This window comes from Quercus suber, unplaced genomic scaffold, assembly GCF_002906115.3.
Source record: "Quercus suber isolate HL8 unplaced genomic scaffold, Cork oak 2.0 scaffold_283, whole genome shotgun sequence".
Lineage (NCBI taxonomy): Eukaryota > Viridiplantae > Streptophyta > Magnoliopsida > Fagales > Fagaceae > Quercus > Quercus suber.
The window spans coordinates 81,424-108,290 of record NW_027069739.1 but is presented as its reverse complement, the minus strand read 5'-3'; the positions used below and the strand labels follow the sequence as shown (position 1 = coordinate 108,290).

Below are 26,867 nucleotides of genomic sequence, written 5' to 3'. Positions count from 1 at the left end.
TAAATTTTGATGATATGAATTGAGTATAAGTAAGCCTGCCTGGTGACCAAAACATGTTAAGATAAAATGTCACTGGATGATACATGATCATCATGTAAGGTAGGCCAAAATTTCACACGTTGTACACATGAGTACAAATGAAAAACTCAAATGAGATGATGACATGAATGAATCGAGTGTATGATTGTTCGTAACATGACATGGCCATTAAATTCTAGAAGATCAATTTATGAGTTAAGTGGAATAGGTGCCTAACACTTAAGCTTAGAATTTGGGTTATAGTAGATTAGTTTTATTTATCTATATAATTTTCTATATAATTTTTAGATTGTAATTAGGAAAGCACTCAGACGTAATTTCTCTCTTAGATTGTAACTAGAAAAGCCATGTACTTTTTTGTTCGTGTTTCTTTCTTGAATAGCAATATAATTTCAAGTTTTAATTGAATAAATATGTATTTTCAGAGTCTTTTTTTTTTCTTTCTAATTTTTCCTTCCAAATAAATTATGTTGCAACTCCATTTGTAAAATTCTCAATCTAGGGTGTTACGTATGTTGATTAATATATTGGGTAATCAATTTGATGATTTATCGCCTCTTGTGACGTGGTTCTCACACCCTTTTAAACATTCCAATAAATAATTTGTAGCTACCCTAAACATAGGGCCAAACGGCTATGTCAAGGGAAAATATCATTTTACACTAATTTACATTTACCATTTTATCCAAATATCCACATTCCACAACTAATGTGTAAATGTTCATATTTTAAAAATTAAAAAAAAAAATCCACATTTAAAATATGAAAGTGGATGTAAAAAAATGGATGTGGGAATATCATACTATCATTATGTGTCTGACAAAAGAATTCTTACTTGAACCCATTTACACTAAATACTAACCCGCAGAATAAAAAATAAAAAAATAAAAAATAATAATGGAAACAAACAATTTTCTTCTTTATTGAACCATTTATTTATCTCATTAAGCTTGTTAACCCATTTTTGACACTAACTTGCAAAAAAAACCATTTCATATTTATGGGTCGTGCTGAATATTGCCACCCCTAATTTGTTTTATCACTTAGGGGTTACACTTTCTCAATTTTGATAGAGATTGGTTGTATTGTCTCTACTGTAGAGGTTTAGCTTGTCAGTCGCACAGAGTAGTTCACGTTATATGTGTTGGACAAGTGAATATAGCATATGAAAGAGATATGTTTTGGATGATATGCCCATCATGGATCATAAGTGGAAAGCAGTTGGCATTAAGACATGTGCTTGGGCCTAATAGGCACCCATGTGGGGAGCCCAATAGTATAAAAATCCTAACTCTAGGGTTTATTGTAGGAATCTATTTAAGTACACTTTGCCTAAGCAAAAAATGATGGTTAGAAAAAGAGTTGGCCTTCCTCAAAGCCAACCACCACACACAAAGGAGAAACCATAGCCTCTCTTTCTTCTTTGTGCTTTCTTTTTGTTCTAAGGCTTTACGTTTCAAAATTTTTATTTTGGCCCTTCATGTTTGATTTCATTTGCATACTGGCCCTTTATGTTTGATTTAGTTTTCTATTTGGCCTTTTATGAAAATGAAAATTTTGAAATATAAGGGCCAATGTGGGAAGAAAAAAAAAAAAAATCAAACATGCAAGGCAAAAAAAAAAAAAAAAATTCAAACTTTAAGGGTCAAACGTTTTCTTCAGTCTACAATTTCACAGAAGATTTAAGTAGAAAATAGGTAACGGGAATCAATTAAGATTGTTGGAAATCAATTATAGCTGCAATGGTGTTATTAAATTCAAAAGTATTTCCAAGTATCTGTACTAAATTAAACCACTTTTATTTTTCTAAGAAATTGAATGAGACCACTTCATAGATCATAAGTTCCGGATAAGTCATAGAAAGAACTGTAATTACATTTGAGAAATATTATATTCACAACATTTTCACAACAAATTTTAAGTAATGAACTATTATTAGAGGATAAAAAAGTTATGTCAGCAGTTAATCCATATTATAATCGATAACAAAATTTTTTTTTTTTTTTTTTACATCACAAGGCAATGCAACAGGTAACATTCTGTGTGCTTGATGGAAAGTTTTGTTTTTACCAAGCTAATTCCACCGCTAAGGTGGAATCTTCCTATTTTTAGTGCCAATGCGGACCAAGGAATTCTTTCAACTTCATCATTCTAATTCTTTTAAAAACAATTTGATTTCAATTATATGGGCATCCCACTTAATATTGCCTCTTTTGGTGGAGACTCCATCAATAAATTTATTTTGACAACATGTCTATGACAGAAACCCTAGCACGCCTCTATAAATTGATTAAACTTCTTCCTCCACCGTAATAAGGTCCCAAAGCTTTTTACCCTCCAGTTAGGTAAGTAAATATTCTTAACTGCTTCCAAAAATATATAGATATTTAAAAGATTAAAACAATGTTTTTCTTTTTCTTTTTCTAGTTGATTATTCTAGTTCCCTTACTTAAGAATAATGATATTGCTTCTTCCTTCTTCTTTGTTTAATCTTCTTAAATTTTTGGTTTTGAATGGCAGTGACAGGAAAAGTTGAAGAATGAGGTTTCTAGCACTTGCTTTAGTCTTGATGATGGTGAGCTCTTGTTTGGCCACAAATCGGAAAACTATGATGGTTGAAATGCATGAACAAGAGCAGCGGCAGCTAATCGAGGTCCTGAGCAATGCAAACGATAATGATCACCACAACATTCCTAGACAAAATTTCGGTCCTTACGATGGTGGGGTTACACCAAAGGGCATTTAGCCAAATGAAGCTTGTGATGTAGGGCTTATAAGTTAAATATATTATATAGCCTAGACCAAGCGAAAAATAGTAAAATAAAGCTTTTGTCTAATGCTTTGAGTACTGGACTGGCTATATAGACTCGAATCATGCCCATGTTTTCTTCAGTACTTCTACGCACGAAAGTAAACCAAACCCGTAATAACATAGATGACATAAATTTGTGCTCGTGGTTTGGGTTGTCTACATATTGTATTACTGCGGCGTTTGTGTGTGTGTGTATATATATATATAACTAGTCATTAATCCGTGCAATGCATGGAAAAACTATTGTATATGAATGTAAACTATTATTTTTCTCTTCCTCTTTAATTGTTGATATAAACATTAAATTACATAATGAAAAATAGAAATCAAACTTAAGTTTAAATTAAAATGAAGAATCAAATATTTTTCATCCTCAATTATCCATTAAATGTATGAAACATAAACTTAAAGAACTACACAATCAATATTTCAAATAAATTGAAAGACAACTTTAAAGTGTTCTTTGTATCTTCTTCATTTGTTGCTTCGTAGAAGTCACTAAATATGCCCTTTTGTTTTCCTTCATTACAGATGTTGGTGTGAGTTGTACATAACCTTGAACATAAGCTTTTTGAAACTTTGTAAAATCACCATCTTGTTGACTTGATAATTTGTTGTTACATTCATTTGAAGTATAACTGATATAAGCCTGGCAATAGAATAGGTTGAAAAATGTATTACAACATATAGAAGTTAAAAATCAAATTTCTAATTTTGCTATATTAAATAATACGCACTTCTGTCATTTTATCAAGCTGAATTGTTTTATCAGTTTCTTCAAAAGATTCAAAAACTTTCTTGACAGTGAAGAATTCCCATCCATACTTGAGATTATAGTCATTTAGTTGTATTTGGAAAACAAATTCTTTTCCATCTAATTAATGAATATCAATCAACTCATAATTTATAGTTAAATTTTGTAAAAGCAGGTTTATAGTACATAAAGTAATGTTAAGGACACAATATTATTGTTCAAGGTTTTCTTTTTTCTTACCTTATTATCAGAGTCCCACATAATTTTTGTTATTTCACTAATGGTTCTTTTGTAGACAACATATCCTTCCTTAATGTAATTTCCTTTAGTGGGTATCCACCAAGCATAACGGCAATATTGACATCTTTACACGCTTCAACAACATCTGTGGCAGCAACCACACCTATTGAACCATATTCATGACATGAGCGAAGAAACCTGAGGGAAGAGAATAATTCTACCTAGGTAGAATTAGCTCTCAAGATAAGGGACATACCTTTCAGAAGAGGAAAGGCAGCATCAGTCATTTCCATTCTTATCCCATTCAAGGATTCGGTTGCCTGTTCAATATCAAGCAAGTGCAGAATCATAGCTTGTGTTACTATTATAATCTTTCTAATTTCAATGGTTAAACTTTCTTCATGTCGTCGTCCATTTATTTATGCAATTGTCGAACCATGCAAACTCTTTTTTATTTTTTTATTTTGTTTTGCATAATTTATTTTCTTCTTTAATTTGAATCATGAGTGTGCTATTTGCTAAACAATAATTATAATAATGGATATAATCGGAAAAAGCTTGTAAAGGTTATCATGAACTCCGACGGTCCACCTCAATTTGTAACCGATAGGCCACCCATATTAGGTCCTTTCTATGCATCTCTAGGGTTGAACCAATACCATCGACAAGCAGCCCCACACTCTTAAGGTGGTTAAGTGCTGATTCCTACAAGTACATGAGTTTGGAAATTAAGTTAAACGTTTTAGTTGGTACAATATTGAGTTTTGATGACATACATATCAAACTAAGATTCAATAGTTAGAACCTGAAAACGATTCACTAAGGCTACTATGGAAACCTTTCTATCAGGGTCTAACTTGTATGATCTAATCATGCTCAGAATTGGAACCATAGGCACCTGAAACACCGACTTGTATTGATCATCCACATATCTGAACTTACATAAATTTAATAATTTCCCACAGCCCCATCAACTTTCTTTACTATTCTTCTAGTCCACAGCAATAGCAACCCAGCAGAGGCCCCTAAAGCTCCAAAGTGACAGCAGTCCACAGACTAATAATCAATATGGTAAATCATTGTTATAATAGTGCAGCCAAAAAAAAAAAAAAAACATTTGTACAATACTATCAACTATTGCCAAAACTATCTAAATGTTGTTTTCTACTATATAAACCTATCTCACCATTAATGCCAATAAAACTTTCTAAAAGCTTTGATTCCTTTGAAGTTACCAAGGGTAACAAACTCTAATCTAATGCACAAACCCGCCATGAAATAAATCACTAAAAAAAATCAAACCTACTTCTCAAAGGGAATCATATCAAAATCTCACCATCAATACCAATCCCAATATCAAACATATGACATCGAGAAAATAAGGCCAACAAAACATCTTACCTTGATTAAATCAACAACACAACATCGCATTCCCTACTTATCTTCCTCCTTACCACTCTCCATGTATTATGACTTCTAGAACAACAACAAAAAATCACTTAGGAATTTTATCAAACAGCTTGTGCACGTGTAAGAGAAACAACACCTAATGAAAGTGGACATCAATGAGAATGATCTTTTACTCTACTTTAAAATAGTAGGACAATAGTCATGAATCATTGCAAAACTTCCAAAAGACTCTTTAAAAGAAAGAATTTTAAAAAGAAAAGAGAGTACCATGTTGTAGCAACACCAACTACAATATAACCAAGGGTTGTTTTTTCTCTCTCAAGGACTACGCAAGCTCCTTTGTGCCTAAAAATTGAAAACATGGAATGAAGTTAAAAGATTTCATGTACATACTCCAAATTAAAAGGATATGTTTCATCTTCTATTTACAATATGGCTTAAAGCATATTATATATATATATATATATTTTTTCTTTATCATTTTAATCTAGAATAGTAAAAGTTAACAAAGAACATTTGTGTATATAAATCTTTCCATTTAGATGAGAGAAAAATTGCCGCCATCATTTTCAGTCCATGAAACGGAAAAATTATCCTCATCAAATACCTTGCATATTGAATTGCTGGATTGAAAGCTAATGAAACGATCTATGCTTGATCTGCCCCCAAAAAAAAAAAAAAAAAAAGCATTTATACAATACTATCAACTATTACCAAAACTATCTAAATGTTGTTTTCTACTATATAAACCTATCTCACCATCAATGCCAATAAAACTTTCTAAAGGCTTTGATTCCTTTGAAGTTATTAAGGGTAACAAACTCTAATCTTAATGCACAACCCCACCATGAAGTAAATCATTAAAAAAATCAAACCTACTTCTCAAAGGGAATCATATCAAAATCTCACCATCAATACCAATCCCAATATCAAACATATGACATTGAGAAAATAAGGCCAACAAAACACCTCACCTTGATTAAATCAACAGCACAACATCACATTCGCTACTTATCTTCCTCCTTACCACTCTCCATGTGTTATGACTTTTAGAACAACAACAAAAAATCACTTAGGAATTTCATCAAATAGCTTGTGTACGTGTAAGAGAAACAACACTTAATGAAAGTGGACATCAATGAGAATGATCTTTTACTCTGTAATTCTTTAACTTTAGCTATCTTCTGCCTTTTACATGGATTTAGATGTATATTATTGCCTACACAACAAAGCAAAAAACCCAACCTTGATATGAATATGCTTAATTTCTGTATTCTTTCTAATTAATATATAAAGAAAAAACAAAACAGAGATAAAAGAAACAAAAAACCCAACCCTGATCTAAATATGCTTAATTACAAATTTGCTAATAAATTAAACTTACCTTGGGACTGTGACAATGGTTCAGAACAATCATTGCTTTTGCTTCGGCTCCTCCTCGGCTTCGAGAGAGACAGCCTTAGTCCCAGCCCCTACCCTAGCCCCTTTTTCGCACCAACGGACTGTGGCAAAGGTTCACAACAATCACCGCCCATTCTGCTCCTCTTTGGCTTATGTTGGATTAGATTTCGGTGTTACGTCTCGATCCTGACCGTTCTCGAAATATATTGAGCCAATCCAATCAATATATTTGAAAACGTTGTAGCAGGAATGCCATAGCCCATAGAAGTTAGAGATTTAGAGTGAGAGAGGGTGTGCTTCTGCATTAGGTCTCTTTCTCGTTAGCGTTAGGATTTATATATATATATATATATAAATGGAAGAGAATGCGTGTGTGAGGTTAAGGATTTGGGGGAAGGTTAGAGATTTAAAGAGAGAGGGAGTTCGTTTGCATTAGGAGGGGAGTCGGGAGAGATATAGAATAGTCGGGTTAATTCTCTTTAAAAAAAATTTAACTTAAATAAATAAAATAAAAAGAATCTTTAAAAAAAATAATAATAATGGTAATGTGAAAAATTATGAGAGTTTCAGAGATTTCAATTTTATATATAGATTAATGAAACAGATAATACTCTGTGTTGTAACAATTTTTTTTCCCTTCTTATCGTAAGTGACATGCTCCGAATTTCTACGTAATGAACAGTCATTCATGCATGCATGCATGGCTGCATGAACCGAATGCAAGCTAAGCTTTGATTTGATATAATTTTAAAAATCAAGCGCGGGAAGCCTAACACGAGAAAAGTATAGTTATTTGGTAATATATATATATATATAGTTATATGTTCAATTGGGATTTTCAGGATGCTGACAATCGTTTCATGGACAACAAAATTTGAGATGGGCTAACAAGGAAGTTTTATTTGTGCTCGAATTTTCTGATAGTCTTCCACATAATTCCCAATATTGTTTTGGACAAATACATAATCATTTATTATCAGAAGAAAAAAAAAATTCCCACAGTCCACAACCGTCAAACCACGAAGAGATCCCTCTTATATAAAAAGGAAAAGAATCAACATCAATGAGGACTCAAGCTTGGCTAGTTTTGGAATTTTCTTATGTAAAAGTTCGGAACGTGGCAAAAATACCTTCACCCTTCATTTTTGGAAAACCTCCTCCAAAAACCATTAAATTGAAGGCTTTTTCTCACCATTAACCAGCACAAAAATACTTCAGCTACTTGACGTACATTTCCCATTCAAGTATCAATCCTCAAGTCCCCGCCAAAGCCACAAAGTCGATTCTCCTCGGTTATTGTTTTTATCATCCAAATCCATCCATATGAAGGCCTTTCAACAACCTCCATCAATTTTCAATTTTGGCCCTAGTGCCATCACTAGCAGATTCCTCCACTTTAAAATATAAAGAACACCCGTGGATATATCCTTGGGAAAAGATGGAGACTTGATCATTAACAGAGTTCGTGTTCAAAGATAGGAGCCTACGAAGGAAGCCATCATTAAGCTCTTTATTTGGAGGGGTGCACTTCATGCAACTAAATTTCAAAACTGATTTTCTTGACTTACTGTTTTAGAATGTTAGCTACACTTTTGTGTCATAAATAGGATATCGTGGATTGATTAATGATCTCTATGTCACATGACTCGCTCGCATATGATATTAATAGGAATCATGAAATGCACAATCAAATGAGCTAGAATTTATTAATATTCATGATATCATGCACGGTCATTCTAATTATGTGACACCCCTATGGATTTCGGAAGGTGGTTGAATTTAAAGAAATTCTAGGCAATGTTAAGAATGTATGATTCAAATCCAACCAAATGTTAGATGAACTGATGAATCACGTGAATCTCTCAATCATGATCATCAGTTTTTACGGTTAAAGGCTGCATTTCTAGTTGAAAATGGCCTTTTAGATCCCTCCACCTAAAGAAAGTCAAAGTTTGGTCGTTCTATTTTTTTTTTTTTTACTTTGTTTTACTTTGTTCTAATTGTTAAACATGTCTTGATTTAATTACAAGGAAATCCTAAAAAGCTCAGGAATGAGATTTCTTGTGCTTATCCTAGTTCTCTGATGATGGTGAGCTCTTCCCTGGCCACAACTAGGAAAAAATTGATGGTCAAAATGCTGGAGGAAGAGCATGGGAAACTAATCGAGGAAGAGAACGTCAATGTTGGGCACTGTGGAAGCAGTTTGAATATGTAGTCACCATCAAATCCCTGGGTATGAGTTTGACAAATATATTGGCTGTGGTAGTGGTGGGAATGTGGTGGCCATTTTTGGGTTAAACGATCTTTGTTCTAGATCATATTAGTTTGTTTGTGACTAAGTTTTAGTATCAACCTACGCTGCGTGTTTTTGTATACCGGATGATATATGATCACCATGTAAGGTAGACCGAAATTTCACATGTTGTAGACCTGAGTACAAATGGAAAACTCAAATGAGATGATAACATGAATGGATCAAGTGTATGTTTATTCGTAACATGACATGGCTATTAAATTCTAGATCAATTTATGAGTTAGGTGGAATAGGTGCCTAACACTTAGCTTAGAATTTGGGTTATAGATTAGTTTTTTATTTTATTTTATTTTATTTTATTTATTTTTTATTTATTTTTTATTTTTTATATATATAATTTTCTATTTAATTTATAGATTGTAATTAAGAAAACATGCGGATATTATTTCTCTTTTAGATTGCAACCAGAAACACCATGTACTTTTTTGTTCGTGTTTCTTTCTTGAATAGCAATATAATTTCAAGTTTTAATTGAATAAATATGTATTTTTAGAGTCTTTTTTTTCTTCTAATTTTTCCTTTGAAATAAATTATGTGGCAACTCCATTTGTAAAATTCTCAATCTAGGGTGTCATGTATTGTTGATTATTTGGGTAATAAATTTGAGGATTTATTGCCTCTTGAGACGTGGTTCTCACACCCTTTTAAACATTCCTGTTAGGACATATGTGTTTCACATGTTAAGAACATATGTCACTATTTTATATAATTGGCTAATCCTTTGACAAAACGCACTTTACTTGTATTTGGGTAAATCTAAAATGTGTTTAATACTTCAAGAAACCTTGTTTCAAATTCAAGTGTTAAAGTCATGCAATCGCATCTTGAGACGTGGTTCTCACACCCTTTTAAACATTCCTGTTAGGACATATGTGTTTCACATGTTAAGAACATATGTCACTATTTTATATAATTGGTTAATCTTTTGACAAAACGCACTTTACTTGTATTTGGGTAGATCTAAAATGTGTTTAATACTTCAAGAAACCTTATTTCAAGTTCAAGTGTTAAAGTCATGCAAGTCTGTCTAAGATTCAAGTGTGAAAAGTGTTGTTTATTAAAACTCGACAGCTAGCCATCTATCGAGACTTGAAGAGCTATTCTAACTCGTGACTTGACAACAACTTAACAGATAGGGTATCTGTTGAGATTTATAAAACTCAGTTTTCCAAGACTGTTTTTCATCCAATTCGTAATTGTATGTTTGGGCTTTCTTTTTTCACAACCTTAGACATATAAAATGATTATTTTAAGGGCCGTTAAAGGAGACACAAGTTGCACAAGTGTTGAGCAAAGTTTGTTCAAGCAAATTGTGACTGGAAACAGAATTTTCCCTAATTCATCTTTCTTGTGAAGAAGTTACCATGTTTGTACACCGTAGGGTTTTGTGACCAAGCATCTTCTCGATCTTCATTGTATGATGAACTGAAGAACTTTGCAGCCAATAACCTTCTTTAGTTAGTGATTGAAGTCGTGTATTGGGATCCGCGCAATTAGTTAATCATGTACTAGGAGCTGTGTATTACAAAGAGAGATTGTCACTACAGAACAAGTCTAATTGGGTATTAGGGTAAAGGTTCAACTGTAAGTTGGTAAAAGGTACTGGGATAATAGTGGATTTTCGTGAGTGGTGACCTGAAAATCACCCGATGGGGGTTTTTTGCCGTGTAGGTTTTCCCCATTCGTAAACAAATCATCGTGTTAATTTATTTTCTGCTGCATACTTAGTTTGATTGGTGATTTGTTTGTGCTACCACGCTCATTGCATGTAATTTAGCCTAATTAATTCACTTAACTAATTAATTGGTTAACTCATCACAAGGGATCAATATGTTTTTGGCCTATCAATTCCAATAAATGATTTGTAGCTACCATAAACGTAGGGCCAAATGACTATGTCAAGGGAAAATATCATTTTACACTAATTTACACTTACCATTTTACACAAATATCCACATTCCACAACTAATGTGTAAATGTTCATATTTTAAATTTTTTTTTTTTTTAAAAATCCACATTTAAAATATGAAAGTGGATGTAGAAAAATGGACGTGGGAATATCATACTATCATTGTGTGTCTGACAAAAGAATTCTTACTTTAACCTATTTAGACTAAATACAACCTGCAAAATAAAAATTATAATGGAAACAAAAAATTTTCTTCTTTATTGAACCATTTATTAATCTCATTAAGCTTGTCAACCCATTTTTGACACTAACTTTCAAAAGAAAACTATTTAATGTTCACGGGTCGTGCCAAATATTGCCACCCCTAATTTGTTTTATTTCTTAGGGGTTAAACTTTCCTAATTTTGATGGAGATTGGTTGTATTGTCTCTACTATAGAGGTTTAGCTTGTCAATCGAATAAAGTACTTCCCATTATGTGTTGGACAAGTGAATATGGCAGATGAGAGAGATATGTTTTGGATGACATGCCCATCATGGATAAGTGGAAAGCAGTTGGCATTGAGATATGTGCTTGGGCCTAATAGGCACCCATTTGGGGAGCCTACTAGTATAAAAATCCTAACTCTAGGGTTTATTAGGGATCTATTTAAGTACACTTTGTCTAAGCATAAAATGATGGTTAGAAAAAGAGTTGTTCTTCCTTAAAGCCAACCACACTCAAAGGAGAAACCATAGCCTCTCTTTCTCCTTGGTGCTTTCTTTTCGTTCTAAGGCTTGATGTTTCAAAATTTTTATTTTGGCCCTTCATGTCTGATTTCATTTGCATACTAGCCCTTCATGTTTGATTTAATGTTCCATTTAGCCCTTCATGTTTGATTTAGTTTCCCATTTGGCCTTTTACAAAAATGAAAATTAAAAGCTCAAATAGTGCAAAATATTATAGCTTTTTTAGATCCCCAATTTTAAAATTACGGCTTATTGCTTTTACTCTAACTTATCTAAGTACAGAACAGAAGTAAAATGATACGCAATAACCGGAACTACTCTCTAAGCGATAACCACAAGCAAGCAATAACAAATATAAAGCTTAAAGAGTAAGAGAAGAGAGATGCCTACACAAGATAACACTGTCACACCCCAAACCTAAAATGATCCAAAGCATGAATGGCCGGGCCTTCAAGAGGTATTGTAGTGATTTTTTTTTTTCCATTTGATAAAATAAATAAATATGTTGATCTCTCCACAATACAAGTCAGAGCTCTATGACACATTTACAAGCAATATAAACTACAAATCATGTGTCTCCAAATACACTTAACAATCTAACATTCCAAATAAAATAAACACAAAGTCACGATCCTCTCTAAGGTATGCAACCTCAACAAAAAATCTAGGCTTAACACACCTAAGGCTAACAGACCTCAAGTATCCAACCTCCAATAGAATTGATTATGATCTCGTTGAACTTTGCAAGATCGAGTCATCAACCATTAATGGCCCAAGTCTCCCAATTTAATATAGCACTCCAATCACCACCAATAAATTAAGCTCCATGCCCGACGCGTAGCTAATTTATCTGAAAAACTGTTTGAGATTGGGATGAGCTAAAGCCCAATAAGTAGCACAATTAATGGGGTGGGGGAAATGTAAGTTTCATAATAATGAGCATTTTACAAAACATGCTATAAGTTGGAAATTTTCATTTAATTTATGCAAAATCAATTACATTAACAACACGACAAGAATGATAAGAATAATATATCACCAAGCTTTCCAAAATAACTATGAAACTATATTTTATTCACTGTGAGCCATAAAAATATCCAATAACATTTCATAAACTAGAAACCTCACCCAAGGTGCCACAAAGATGGAATTGTCACTAAGACATCATACTGCCATAGACAGGTCGGAACCCAAACGCACTAGCATGATATGTACCTCTTTTGGCATGTGGTCTATTGGCACTGCCTAGCCTCACCTACACCCTCAAGGATTTACCTATCCCTCCCATGGGTAGCAAGGGATAACACACCTTGTAGTACCTCTTTTGCATGTGATCTCTTGGCCCTACCTAGCCTCACCCACATACTCAAGGATTTACCTCTTCCCCCATGAGTAGTAGGGAATAATGTGTCACACAGTACCCCTTTTGCATGTAGTCTTTTGGCCCTATGGGCAACAGCCTCACCCACACACTTAATGATTTACCCATGTCATACAAAGCGAGAGCCTCCAACCTAGCTTATCATCACGAAGACGGGGTAGTCACATGCCACAAAGACGTCGTCATAAAGATGGGGTAATCACACATCACAAAGACATTGTCACAAAGATGGGGTAATCACCAACATCATAACACAAGGGCAAACCCACATCAAAAGCTCATAAGTTAAATGTATTCAAATACATAGTTTACTTCCAAATAGTTTCATAAGATATTTCGATAACCAAATATCCACAATATTCTCAAGGTCCTCAAAACTATTTCTTGTTAAAATATTTTGCATCAATTTCCCAAAATAATACAATTTAAGACAAAACATCTTTAGTATTTCCAAATAATACTATAAATCCATGAAATCCACTATCAAATAAATTCAAGGATACTTTTCTTTTCCATGCCAAATAATCATGCATTTCCCCATATGCAAATATTAAACATGATGCATTTTTCATATATAATCACATATAGTAGGGTTACAACACAACTCTTTATAGGAAACATAGTTTCAAGAATTATTTTCCAAAATGTATTTAACCCAAAACAACATTTATGCAACATGATTATTTTCCAAAATCCCATTAAAAAGCTACTTATCTCAGCAGTCCATTCCAAATTTACCTCAACTTGGCATCGCATTCAACCAGTCAAGTTACTAGTTCCATCACCAAGTACTTTAGAACCTAGAAACACAAGTATCAAGCCTATTAATAACAAGGCTTACAACAAAATTATGCTATCAAATTTGTCTCCATAAATCCGAGAAGATTCTCTCAAAAATCAAACCTAAGGCCCTAAAGCCTAGCTTGACCATCCCAAGACAAGTACCCCTACCCAAACGGGAACCAAAAAAGCATACAAGAAACTCATATTGCTGACACAACCAAAATATTTTAAATTCATTACCGCAATAATGTGCATCATAAGATAATATAGCATACTCATGAATCTCTTTGGGTACTAAAATAATATATTTAAGCTAAGATAAGATCAACCAAGGTTTGGGATTAATTCCACGATTTCTCAGCATTTTAGTCCTGCTTTCAGATTTAGTATATAGCAGGGCAGCCATTTTGTAAAAATTGTTTGGTCAATGAAAAGTTATCCGATTAATTCAAAACTTTAAGGTAACATTCCCCTATATGTGTACAGTGTACCACAGAAAATTCAGCTCAAAAAATGTTTTTTGTAATTTATTACAAATCATGCATTGCGGCTGACTCAAATCTGTCATGACAGCTTTAGAAAATTGCTATAGTTGTAACACTAGCCCAAATTATTTGAGAATTCACTCACTTTAAAACCACCAGATTTAAAGCATATCAAGAACAAGGAATCAAACCCAAAATCTCATATAAACAGCTTATCAAACGCTAGGTATGCCAAAAAAAGAAAAGAAAAAAAAAGCACATGCTCACACTCCAATGTCAAATATTCAAAGTTAACACTTCACTCATACTCGCATTTGCCAAAGTCATTTAAATGCAAAGAATCACACTTCCAAAAAAATCAACCTCAAACTTCCACAAAATCAACTCATATGATTTGCTCAAGGAAACCTAAGTTTTTAACCATGAAGAAACCCTAAATGATCATCATTTGTAAAATCCCTTAACCATTTAACAAATAAATCCACCAAATCAAAAACCCATGTACTCAATCACATGTATACCACTCATGTAGCTTAGATTAGAAAGAAATCTTATAAAAACTTGAAAAGCTACCAAACAATTAAGAGTTTTACCTTTAAAGTTTGAGAGAATGGAGCGTATGGGGTTTCTAATGGGGTGCTTTGGTGAAATCCACCAAAAGTGGTAGTGGATGGCTAGTTTATTGGTAAGGAAGTGAGGGAAATAAAGGGAGCTAGAGTATGTATGTGTGTGGGCTTCGGTGAGCAAGTGAGATAGGAAAATAGAGAAATTGAGAGAAGGGGCATACGTATGGTGATAAGAGAAAGGGGGTGTTTTGATTGGAGTATTGTGGACCACTTGTTCCAAAATATCTTGGGATCAAATTTACAACTTTACACTTAAAGTTTTTCCCATATTTAAATTGGCCCATTCCAGAATTAACTAAATACTATCACATGCCCAAATATTCAAAACTCCTCCATAAAATAGTTAACTACACTAATTAAAAAAAACAAAGAAGTCCAATTTAGATTTTATTCTCATTGAGAAAATTGCTTAAAAAAAAATATCTAGGAGTATTACAACACCAAGACGTGTTATCAAAGAGGAAACCAAAGAACTTGGCAAAAAATCTCTCCACAACCCTCCAAGTTGAAATCGATCTACTAGTGAATAAGTTAAAGTATATGAATATCAAAAAGATCTACTAAGCCTAATCTACCCAATATACTTGAGCTTTACGAGATTCAGGTACCAGTGGACTTCTCGGAGTCTTGTTTTCACTAGTTATCTGAATCCTGCAATACTGCCCGATTGCATTTGCTAAGCCTCACTGACTTCTTTTGGTAAATCTCAGCTCCAAAACACCCTCTACATTCTGAATAGGTGTGAGTTGTGTTTGGGTACAAATCTCCTCTCAATATATAACAATAAAAGAGGGGAAGAGAAGAGACTACAAATGAATTCTTACTTAAGGATGAGTAGCTCTCTCTAACAAGGTAGGTGTGTTGTAGAAACTTCTCTAGAATTTTCTATTTAAACAGTCTCCTTTAATTTTGTGGGTAATAATGGTATATATAATAGGGTACCAACGGACTTCTTGGAGTCTTATCTTCGCTAATTATCCAGATCCCGCAATACCGTCTAATTGCATCCGCCAAGCCTCACCAGTTTCTTTTGGCAAATCTCAAATTCTTTCTAAGTTTCAAAACACTCTTTACATTCTGAATATGTGTGAGTTGTGTTTGGGTATAAATCTCCGCTTAAGGTATAATAATGGGAGAGAGGAGGAGAAGAGACTACAAATGAATTCTCACTTAAGGATGAGTAACTCTCTCTAACAAGGTGGGTGTGTTGCAAAAACCTCTCTAGGGTTTTCTATTTGAATAGTCTTCTTTAATTTTATGGGTAATGAGGGTGTATATGGTAGGGTAGAGAAGAGGAAATGTCACACTTAAAATCCTTCAGGTAGAAAGTTTTGCGGGTCACTCGTGACTTGGCCTAAGTCGCGAAGTGACTCGTAAAATATGCTTGGTACTTGACTCTTCAACTTTCAGCATGTGTTTCTCATGTGACTTTTGCAGGTTGCACCAGTCGCGAGACAAGTCATAAGATCAACTTCTTGAGCAATCTTCTCACCAACTTAATACGAAACTCATTACAATAAAATTCCTCAAAATACAAGGAAATAAATTAATGCAATTACAACACTTTTTGTCATGTAATAAAACAACACAAATATTATGTGAAAAACCATAACTTAACAAAATTTTTGAAACATTATGGACCAAACGGAAAAATGAATCAAGCTTCAAGGACCATTATGAAAATTTTGAAATATAAGGGCCAATGTGGAAAAAAAAAAATCAAACATGCAAGGCTAAAATAAAAATTTTAAAATGTAAATAGCTAAAATGAAAAAAAAATTCAAACTATAAGGGTCAAATGCTTTCTTCCGTCTACAATTTCATAGAAGATTTGAGTAGAAAATAGGTAATAGGAATCAGTTATGATTGTTGGAAATCAATTATAGCTGCAACGTCGTTATTCAATTCTAAAGCATTTCCAAGTACCTGTACTAAATTAAACCGCTTTTATTTTTCTAATAAATTGAATGAGACCACTTCATAGATCATAAGTTCCGGATAAGTCATGTAAAGAACTGTAATTACATTTGAAGAATGCTATGTACATAATATTTTCATAACAAATTTTAAATAATGAACTATTATTACTAGATAAAAAAGTGATACTAGTGGTAGATTCATATTATAATTAATACTAATTTTTTTTTTTTTTTACATCACAGGGCAATGCAACAGGTAACATTCTGTGCGCTTGATGGAAAGTTTTGTTTTTACCAAGCTAATTCCACCGCTAAGGTGGAATCTTCCTATTTTTAGTAATGCGGACCAAAGAATTCTTTCAACTTCATCATTCTAATTCTTTTAAAAACAATTTGATTTCAATTATATGGGCATGAGGGCATCCCACTTAATATTGCCTCTTTTGGTGGACTCCATCAATAAATTTATATTGACAATATGTCTATCACAAAAACCCTTGCACGCCTCTATAAATTGATTAAACTTCTTCCTCAAACGTAATAAGGTCCCAAAGCTTTTTACCCTCCATTTGGGTAAGTAAATATTCTTCACTGCTTCCAAAAATATATAGATATTTAATAGATTATAACAATGTTTTTCTTTTCCTTTTTCTAGTTGATTATTCTAGTTCCCTTACTTAAGAATAATAATATTGTTTCTTCCTTCTTCTTTGTATCTTCCTAAATTTTTGGTTTTGAACGGCAGTGACAGTAAAAGTTGAAGAATGAGGTTTCTAGCACTTGCTTTAGTCTTGATGATGGTGAGCTCTTGTTCGGCTACAAATCGGAAAACTATGATGGTTGAAATGCATGAACAAGAGCAGCGGCAGCTAACCGAGGACATGAGCAATCCAAACGATGACAATGATCACCACTACTGTCCTAGAAAAGATTTCCCTTGTGGACCTGCTGGGGCTAAATCAATGCCTCAGGGCACTTAGCCAAATGAAGCTTCTGATGTAGGGCTTATAAGTTAATATATTATATAAACTAGACCAAGAGAAAAATAGTAAAATAAAGCTTTGGTCTAATGGTTTGAGTACTGGACTGGCCATATAGACTCGAATCATGCCCCCGTGTTTTCTTCAGTACTTCTATGTACTGAAAATAAGCTAAATCCGTAATAGTATAGATGACATAAGTTTGTGCTTGTGGTTTGGGTTGTCTACATATGTATTGAAAATAAGCTAAATCCGTAATAGCATAGATGGCATAAGTTTGTGCTTGTGGTTTGGGTTGTCTACATATTGTATTACTGCAACATATGACTACTATGTAAATCAACTACCTTATGTGGTAAAAACTATAAACAATCATCAAGTTTGGAGAATGTTTAATTATTGCTTGGTTATACTCGTGTATATATAATTAATGAAACAGCTAGTAATCTGTTTTGTAACAATTTTTTTTTCCCTTCTTATCGTAAGCGACATGTTTCGAATTTCTCCGTAATGAACTATAATTCATGCATGCATGGCTGCATGAGCTGAATGCAAGCTAAACTTTGATTTGATATAATTTTAAACATCAAGCGCGGGAAGCCTACCACGAGAAAAGTATAGTTATTTGGTAATATATATATATATAGTTATATGTTCAATTGGGATTTTCGGGATGCTGACAATCGTTTCGTGGACAACAACATCTGAGAAGGACTAACGAGTAAGTTTTATTTGTGCTCGAATTTTCTGATAGTCTTCCACTTAATTCCCAATATTGTTTCGGACAAATACATAATCATTTATTATCAGAAGAAAAAAAAAATTCCCACAGTCCACAAGCGTCAAACCACGAAGAGATCCCTCTTATATAAAAAGGAAAAGAATCAACATCAATGAGGACTCAAGCTTGGCCAGTTTTGGAATTTTCTTATGTAAAAGTTCGGAACGTGGCAAAAATACCTTCACCCTTCATTTTTGGGAAACCTCCTCCAAAAACCATTAAATTGAAGGCTTATTCTCACCATTAACCAGCACAAAAATACTACAGCTACTTGACATTTCCCATTTAAGTATGAATCCTCATGTCCCAACTAATGCTACAATGTCGATTCTCCTCTGTCATTGTTTTTATTGTCCAAATCCATCCATATGAAAGCTTTTCAACCTCCATCACTTTTCAGTTTTGAGCAAGATGGCCCTAGATTTCTAGATGTTTCCCTGCGAACGACTATCTCATCATTTCCAAAAAATGTTAGCAGCCCCAATGTCATCACTAGCACATTCCTCCACTTTAAAATATAAAGAACATCCGTGGATCATTGGAAAAAGATGGAGACTTGATCATTAACAGAGTTCGTGTTCAAAGATAGGAGCCTACGAAGGTAGCCATCATCAAGCTCTTTATATGGAGGGGTGCACTACATGCAACTAAATTTCAAAACTGATTTTCTTGATTTATTGTTTTAGAATGTTAGCTACACTTTTGTGTCATAAATAGGATATCATGGATTGATTAATGATCTGAAGGTCACATGACTCGCTCACATATGATATTAATGAAAATCATGAAATGCACTATAAATTGAGCTAGAATTTATTAACATTCAAAATATCATGCATGATCATTCTAATTGTGTGACACCCCTATGGATTTCAGAAGATGGTTGAATTTAAGGAAATTCTAGGCAATGTTAAGAATGTATGATTCAAATCCAACCAACTATTAAATGAACTGATGAATCACATTGTACGTTCTTAGACCCCTTAACACAAGTTGTTTAACCTAGTTATTTAGCGAAATGATTACTTAGATAAATTATTCAGTCCTAGGTTAACACAATAAAATTATATCATATAAATAAAAGCTACTTGACATTTCCCATTTAAGTATGAATCCTCATGTCCCAACTAATGCTACAATGTCGATTCTCCTCTGTCATTGTTTTTATTGTCCAAATCCATCCATATGAAAGCTTTTCAACCTCCATCACTTTTCAGTTTTGAGCAAGATGGCCCTAGATTTCTAGATGTTTCCCTGCGAACGACTATCTCATCATTTCCAAAAAATGTTAGCAGCCCCAATGTCATCACTAGCACATTCCTCCACTTTAAAATATAAAGAACATCCGTGGATCATTGGAAAAAGATGGAGACTTGATCATTAACAGAGTTCGTGTTCAAAGATAGGAGCCTACGAAGGTAGCCATCATCAAGCTCTTTATATGGAGGGGTGCACTACATGCAACTAAATTTCAAAACTGATTTTCTTGATTTATTGTTTTAGAATGTTAGCTACACTTTTGTGTCATAAATAGGATATCATGGATTGATTAATGATCTGAAGGTCACATGACTCGCTCACATATGATATTAATGAAAATCATGAAATGCACTATCAATTGAGCTAGAATTTATTAACATTCAAAATATCATGCATGATCATTCTAATTGTGTGACACCCCTATGGATTTCAAAAGATGGTTGAATTTAAGGAAATTCTAGGCAATGTTAAGAATGTATGATTCAAATCCAACCAACTATTAAATGAACTGATGAATCACATTGTACGTTTTTAGACCCCTTAACACAAGTTGTTTAACCTAGTTATTTAGCGAAATGATTACTTAGATAAATTATTCAGTCCTAGGTTAACACAATAAAATTATATCATATAAATAAAACGGAAATATAAAGAATCCAACGATATGGTAATCCAAGAAAACTTAACTAGTAAAAAACCTGGGAGGATTTAACCTAACTATCCTCAAAGTAAAACAGATCCACTATGAAAGAATTAAAGTTTGTACAATAAGACTTAGATCACTAACATCCTATTATTATCTCAAGTAAAAAACTTACTACCACGATCACGTGACAACTCCAACTCCATGAACTACCATTTTTTTATCCACTGCAACCATAAGTTCTCCTACTTGTGACTTTGAGACTCCACTCAAAGATTTCAGATCTTCTTTAAAGTTTTTTATGCAGCAACTGAAAATATCATCAAGCTCTTGACATCAATCTTGATCTTGATAGCCCTAAGTGTGTGTATGAAGATAAGCACTTCTAGATTTTACAAAAGATTCAACACACAACTCTCAAAAGACCTCTAAAACATAGCTAGAGTTTTTCTTTTTATACTTGGAGTAAAATATAAAACCCTACACGTTAAATGTGCTTGGGCTGAATTGGAAATTTTATAGAAAAATAAATCTGCATGTGATTCGATTGATCGAGTCTAATTTTCGATCGATCAAGCCTTACAAATTAAGTTTAATAATTTCTGCAATCACTCGATTTCAATTTTAAAAATAAATACACTTTGAGCAAGTATAAACCTAGACTCTATGTTTTGATTATGGTTTACCAACATAATACAAATTAAAGTTTTAATACATTAGTTCCTAAAGTCTTAGACCCTAACACATATGAATCTCTCAATCACGATAAACAGTTTTTACGGTTAATGGTCGCATTTCTAGTTGAAAGTGGCCTTTTAGATCCCTTCACCTAAAGGAAGTCAAAGTTTGGTTGTTCTTTTTTGTTTTACTTTGTTCTAATTGTTTGTCTTGACTTAATTACGAGGAAATCCTAAAAAGCTCAGGAACGAGATTTCTTGTGCTTGTCCTAGTTCTCCTGATGATGGTGAGCTCTTCCCTGGCCACAACTAGGAAAAAATTGATGGTCAAAATGCTGGAGGAAGAGCATCGGAAACTAATCGAGGAAGAGAACGTCAATGTTGGGCACTGTGGAAGCAGTTTGAATATGTAATCATCATCAAATCCCTAGGTATGAGTTTGACAAATATATTGGCAGTGGTAGTAGTGGGAATGTGGTGGCCATTTGTGGGTTAAACGATCTTTGTTCTAGATCATGTTAGTTTGTTTGTGATTAAGTTTTAGTATCAACCTACGCTGCGTGGTTTCGTATATGGAACAATCTTCGTTTTGTCATATGAGCCAAATGCGTCGAGTTTCATATATTATTCATCCATGCAAAGCAAGAGACAACATTTAATGATGTGTATATGTTTATAACGAAACAGTGCAGGATTTCTTTCTATTGACCATACAGCAAGGAGAATCCAAATGCGAGATCTTGGCCAAGTGCTTAAGGCAGTGAGCCAACTAAAAAGCTAGGGATGGACACTGGGAAAAGCCTAGACTAAGATCCATACGGTGTAAAGAATCATAGAAACAAAAGGACATACTCTCTTTAAGATAAAGAGAAGTCCATCATAATATATAACCACACTACTTGCTTTTCACAACTAATTGACAGGGATGTGTTGTTGTATATATATAGGTATATACAAGAACAGATTGTAATAATAATATAAGGTTGGAAAGTATTCATTTTAAAAGTGGAAATTCGAGTTTTAGAATTTTCTTTGTGAAAATTCAAGTTCCAGGATTTTAGATTAGTTGAGACTTCTGTTCGATCGATCGAAGTGATGAGGAAAATAATCTTGGAGTTTCCGCCTGATTCGACTGGTGTTCGATTCCTATTCTATCAGTCCAAAAGAGCTTTCGATCGATACTCGATTCCTCTCGATCAAACGAGACTTGTGAAAACTAAATTTCTACAGAATTTTCTAATAACTGTTTTGGATGTTTGAAAATATTTTAAGCCTTGTGAACGGTTTTATGAAACATTTTAATTCTCCACACGTACCTTTTGAAAGGTAACCNAAGTTCCAGGATTTTAGATTAGTTGAGACTTCTGTTCGATCGATCGAAGTGATGAGGAAAATAATCTTGGAGTTTCCGCCTGATTCGACTGGTGTTCGATTCCTATTCTATCAGTCCAAAAGAGCTTTCGATCGATACTTGATCCTCTCGATCAAACGAGACTTGTGAAAACTAAATTTCTACAGAATTTTCTAATAACTGTTTGGATGTTTGAAAATATTTAAGCCTTGTGAACGGTTTTATGAAACATTTTAATTCTCCACGTACCTTTTGAAAGGTTGTAACCCTATGGGTATAAATAAAGATTTATCTCTCCAAAATAGTAAGTTTAAAGAAATATAAGAAATTCTATGGGTATTCTCCAAAATTGCTATTTGTAAAACTCAATAACTTAGTTGTATCTAGGGGACAAGTTTATAGAAACCTTTTAGCAACTTGCTATAAAGACAAATATTGTCTAAGGATAACATTAAATTGTGCCTTCAAGTCAATCATATTTTACTATTTTCTTGATGTGTTCATTTTGTTCTTTCATTATTACTCCTTGATTTGATGAAACCCCACAATTGTGAGAATGGATCCATGTTCCTTCACTGTATGATTTCTATCACTTATATTTTGAACCTACGTGACCTTTGACTATGTCTTAAGCAAATGATCTACAACGGTTACTTAGCATATTGCCCTTGTCATTGATTGATTCAGGCTAAAGGGCAAGACAAGGATGTGGATGAGTTAAAGTTCAGTGGCATGAGGGTGAAAAAGAGTCATCTAGTTACACATCCTGATTTTGTTATTTATTCCATGAGATTCGTGTCGACTTTGGGAGTTCGGCTATGAATTTCCATACAAGATTATGTGCTAGGGGTTGAGCATTGATCTAAGTTTGTTAGACTCACAAGGGATTAAAGGATGCTCCATCCGGTGTAATCAACTGGGTCTAGGGTATAATAATCCATTTTAATTTACATACAAGATTACTATTTCCATGTGTTTTTTTTATTTATTAAAAAACATTGTTGACATCAGAAGTTTAATTAAAGTATCAATAGTATACGAAACCTTTTGTAGAAAATAGTATGGAAACAAACACTTTTTTCTTTATTGAACCATTTTCGTTTTAAGGCTTTACGTTTCAAAATTTTTATTTTGGCCCTTCATGTTTGATTTAATGTTCCATTTATCCCTTCATGTTTGATTTAGTTTTCTATTGGCCCTTTATGAAATGAAAATTTTGAAACATTATGGACCAAACGGAAAAATGAACCAAGCTTCAATGACCATTATGAAAATTTTGAAATAAAAGGGCCAATGTGGGAAAAAAAATCAAACAAGCAAGGATAAAATAAAATTTTTGAAATGTAAATAGCTAAAATGAAAAAAAAAAAAAAAAAAAAATTGAAACTTTAAGGGTCTACGTTTTCTTCAATCTACAATTTCATAGAAGATTTGAGTAGAAATAAGGTAACAGGAATGAGTTAAGATTGTTGGAAATCAATTATAACTGCAGTGTTGTTATTAAATTCTAAAGCATTTCCAAGTACCTGTACTAAATTAAACCGCTTTTATTTTTCTAAGAAATTGAATGAGACCACTTCATAGATCATAAGTTCCGGATAAGTCATGGAAAGAACTCCAATTACATTTAAGAAATGTTATGTCCATAACATTTTCACAACAAATTTTAAGTAGTAGACTATTATTAGTGAATAAAAAAGTGATGTCGGTAGTGGATTTATATTATAATCAATAACAACCATTTTTTTAAATCACAAGGCAATGCAACGGGTAACATTCTGTGCGCTTGATGGAAAGTTTTGTTTTTACCAAGCTAATTCCACCGCTAAGGTGGAATCTTCCTATTTTTAGTGCCAATATTAATGCGGACCAAGGAATTCTTTCAACTTCATCATTCTAATTCTTTTAAAAACAATTTGATTTCAATTATATGGGCGTCCCACTTAATATTGCCTCTTTTGGTGGAGACTCCATCAATAAATTTATATTGATAACATGTCTATCAAAGAAACCCTAGCACGCCTCTATAAATTGATTAAACTTCTTCCTCCACCGTAATAAGGTCCCAAAGCTTTTTACGTACCCTCCAGTTGGGTAAGTAAATATTCTTCACTGCTTCCAAAAAATATAGATATTTAAAAGATTAAAACAATTTTTTTCTTTTTCTTTTTCTTTTTCTAATTGATTATTCTAGTTCCCTTACTTAAGAATAAATATTGTTTCTTCCTTCTTTGTTTAATCTTCTTAAATTCTTGGTTTTGAATGGCAGTGACAGTAAAAGTTGAAGAATGAGGTTTCTAGCACTTTCTTTAGTCTTGATGATGGTGAGCTCTTGTTTGGCCACAAATCGGAAAACTATGATGGTTGAAATGCATGAACAAGAGCAGCGGCAGCTAATTGAGGCCATGAGCAATGCAAACGATAATGATCACCACAGCATTCCTATACTAAATTCCGGTCCTTCTGAGCCACATTCGCCGCCTAAATCAAAGGCTCCGGGCACTTAGCCAAATGAAGCTTGTGATGTAGGGCTGATGAGTTAATATATTATAGACTAGACCAAGCGAAAAATAGTAAAACAAAGCTATCGTCTAATGCTTTGAGTACTGGACTAGCCATTTAGACTCGAATCATGCCCGTGTCTCTTTTAGTACTTCTATGCACTGGAAATAAGCCAAACTTGTAATAGCATAGATGACATAAATTTATGGTTGTGGTTTGGGTTGTCTACATATTGTACTACTGCGACGCATAACTATTATGCAAATCAATTACGTTATGTGGTATAAAACTATAAACAATCATAAAGTTTGGAGTATGTTTAATTATTGCTTGGTTATACTCGAGTATATATAATTAATGAAACATCTAGTACTCTGTTTTGTAACATTTTTTTCCCTTCTTATCGTAAGCGACATGCTTTGAATTTCTCCGTAATGAACTCTAATTCATGCATGCATGGCTGCATGAGCCAAATGCAAGCTAAGCTTTGATTTGATATAATTTTAATAATCAAGCGCGGGAAGCATACCACGAGAAAAGTATAGTTATTTGGTTATATATATAGTTATATGTTCTATTGGGATTTTCAGGATGCTGAGAATCGTTTCATGGACAACAAAATTTGAGATGCATGGACTAACATTATTGCTAGAATACGATTTGATATTTTGCTCGAATTTTCTGATAGTCTTCCACTTAATTCCCAATATTCTTTTGGACAAATACATAATCATTTATTATCAGAAGGAAAAAAAAAAAAAATTCCCACAGTCCACAAGCATCAAACCACGAAGAGATTCCTCTTCTATAAAAAGGAAAAGAACCAACATCAACAAGGACTCAAGAGCTTGGCAAGTTTTGGAATTTTCTTATGTAAAAGTTCGGAACGTGGCAAAAATACCTTCACCCTGTCGGGCTTTGTGGAGTTTAGTTATGTTTGATCCGAATGATGACCTAACCCAAAATAATGTTGCGTGGTTTTTAATGGGAGATTTTCTGAGGCTTCGTCCATGGAACGGAGGCAGGGCCGACTCTACATATGATGCAATTGCCTAAGGTCCCCAAATAAAAGAAGGCCCTCACTTATAAAAAAAATTATATATATATATATATATAATGTATTTATCTATATATTTTAATTAAAAAAATTATATACTTTTATTAGTCAATAAAATACAATAAAAATGCCTCGTTGTATCCTAAAATGTAGAAGATTAAAAAGAGGAAAAAAAAATAGTTAAGACAAGACTGCACAGTGCACACAGCACTGCACAATTTTCCCCAAGCCCACAGCACATCACAGCTAGTCCCAACACACACTAATTAATAATTTATCATTTTTTTTAATGCATACTCTTATTTTATCAATTATTATAAATTATCACACTAATTAATAATTTGATGTGTATCATATCAACTCATTTGTTTTATAGTGATACTAATTTATTGAACCATGTAATAAATTAATTTTTATTTGTGTAGGTTTAGACTTTAAAGTGGTCACGACTTTAGAAAAATTGCAATAACCAAGTACTATTATTCTATACTTTAAATTCTATTTCTAGTAATTTTGCATCTCAAAAAGTAAGAAAAATTGATTTTAAATAAAAAAAATTCAATACATATTATTTAATTAATATTTAAATATAAAAAAGACCACACTTAAAATTTTCACCTAAGGCCCTCAAAGTTGATGAGCCAACCCTGAGCGGAGGCTTGGGCCGATAAGTCCGTTTTGTAGCCCATTGTGAATCCTGTGTGCAGGATGTAGAAAACATTATTTTGGTGATTAGGGTTTGTTGTTGTAGTTTTTGAGAGAGAAAAAAAAAAAAAAAAAAAAAAAAAAAAAAAAAAAAAAAAAAAAATACTACC

At 33.2% G+C, this 26,867-nt stretch overlaps 4 long non-coding RNA genes across 4 annotated transcripts; 3 read left to right on the top strand and 1 right to left on the bottom strand.

Annotated features, from left to right (window-relative positions):
- The first annotated feature begins 2,309 nt into the window (after positions 1-2,309).
- Positions 2,310-3,010, top strand: LOC136071080 (uncharacterized). The gene is made up of 2 exons (XR_010632389.1): positions 2,310-2,384; positions 2,560-3,010. It is a non-coding gene; the product is annotated as an uncharacterized LOC136071080 (long non-coding RNA).
- A 217-nt stretch (positions 3,011-3,227) lies between these two features.
- LOC136071079 (uncharacterized) lies at positions 3,228-7,139 on the bottom strand. The gene is made up of 7 exons (XR_010632388.1): positions 6,640-7,139; positions 5,863-5,914; positions 5,523-5,600; positions 5,247-5,321; positions 4,102-4,901; positions 3,846-4,008; positions 3,228-3,500 (listed from the first exon to the last, which is right to left on the bottom strand). It is a non-coding gene; the product is annotated as an uncharacterized LOC136071079 (long non-coding RNA).
- Positions 7,140-17,303: 10,164 nt separating this feature from the next.
- Positions 17,304-18,170, top strand: LOC136071078 (uncharacterized). Its single transcript, XR_010632387.1, has 2 exons — positions 17,304-17,374; positions 17,547-18,170. It is a non-coding gene; the product is annotated as an uncharacterized LOC136071078 (long non-coding RNA).
- Positions 18,171-24,505: 6,335 nt separating this feature from the next.
- On the top strand, positions 24,506-25,321 carry LOC136071077 (uncharacterized). The gene is made up of 2 exons (XR_010632386.1): positions 24,506-24,587; positions 24,763-25,321. It is a non-coding gene; the product is annotated as an uncharacterized LOC136071077 (long non-coding RNA).
- Positions 25,322-26,867: the final 1,546 nt, after the last annotated feature.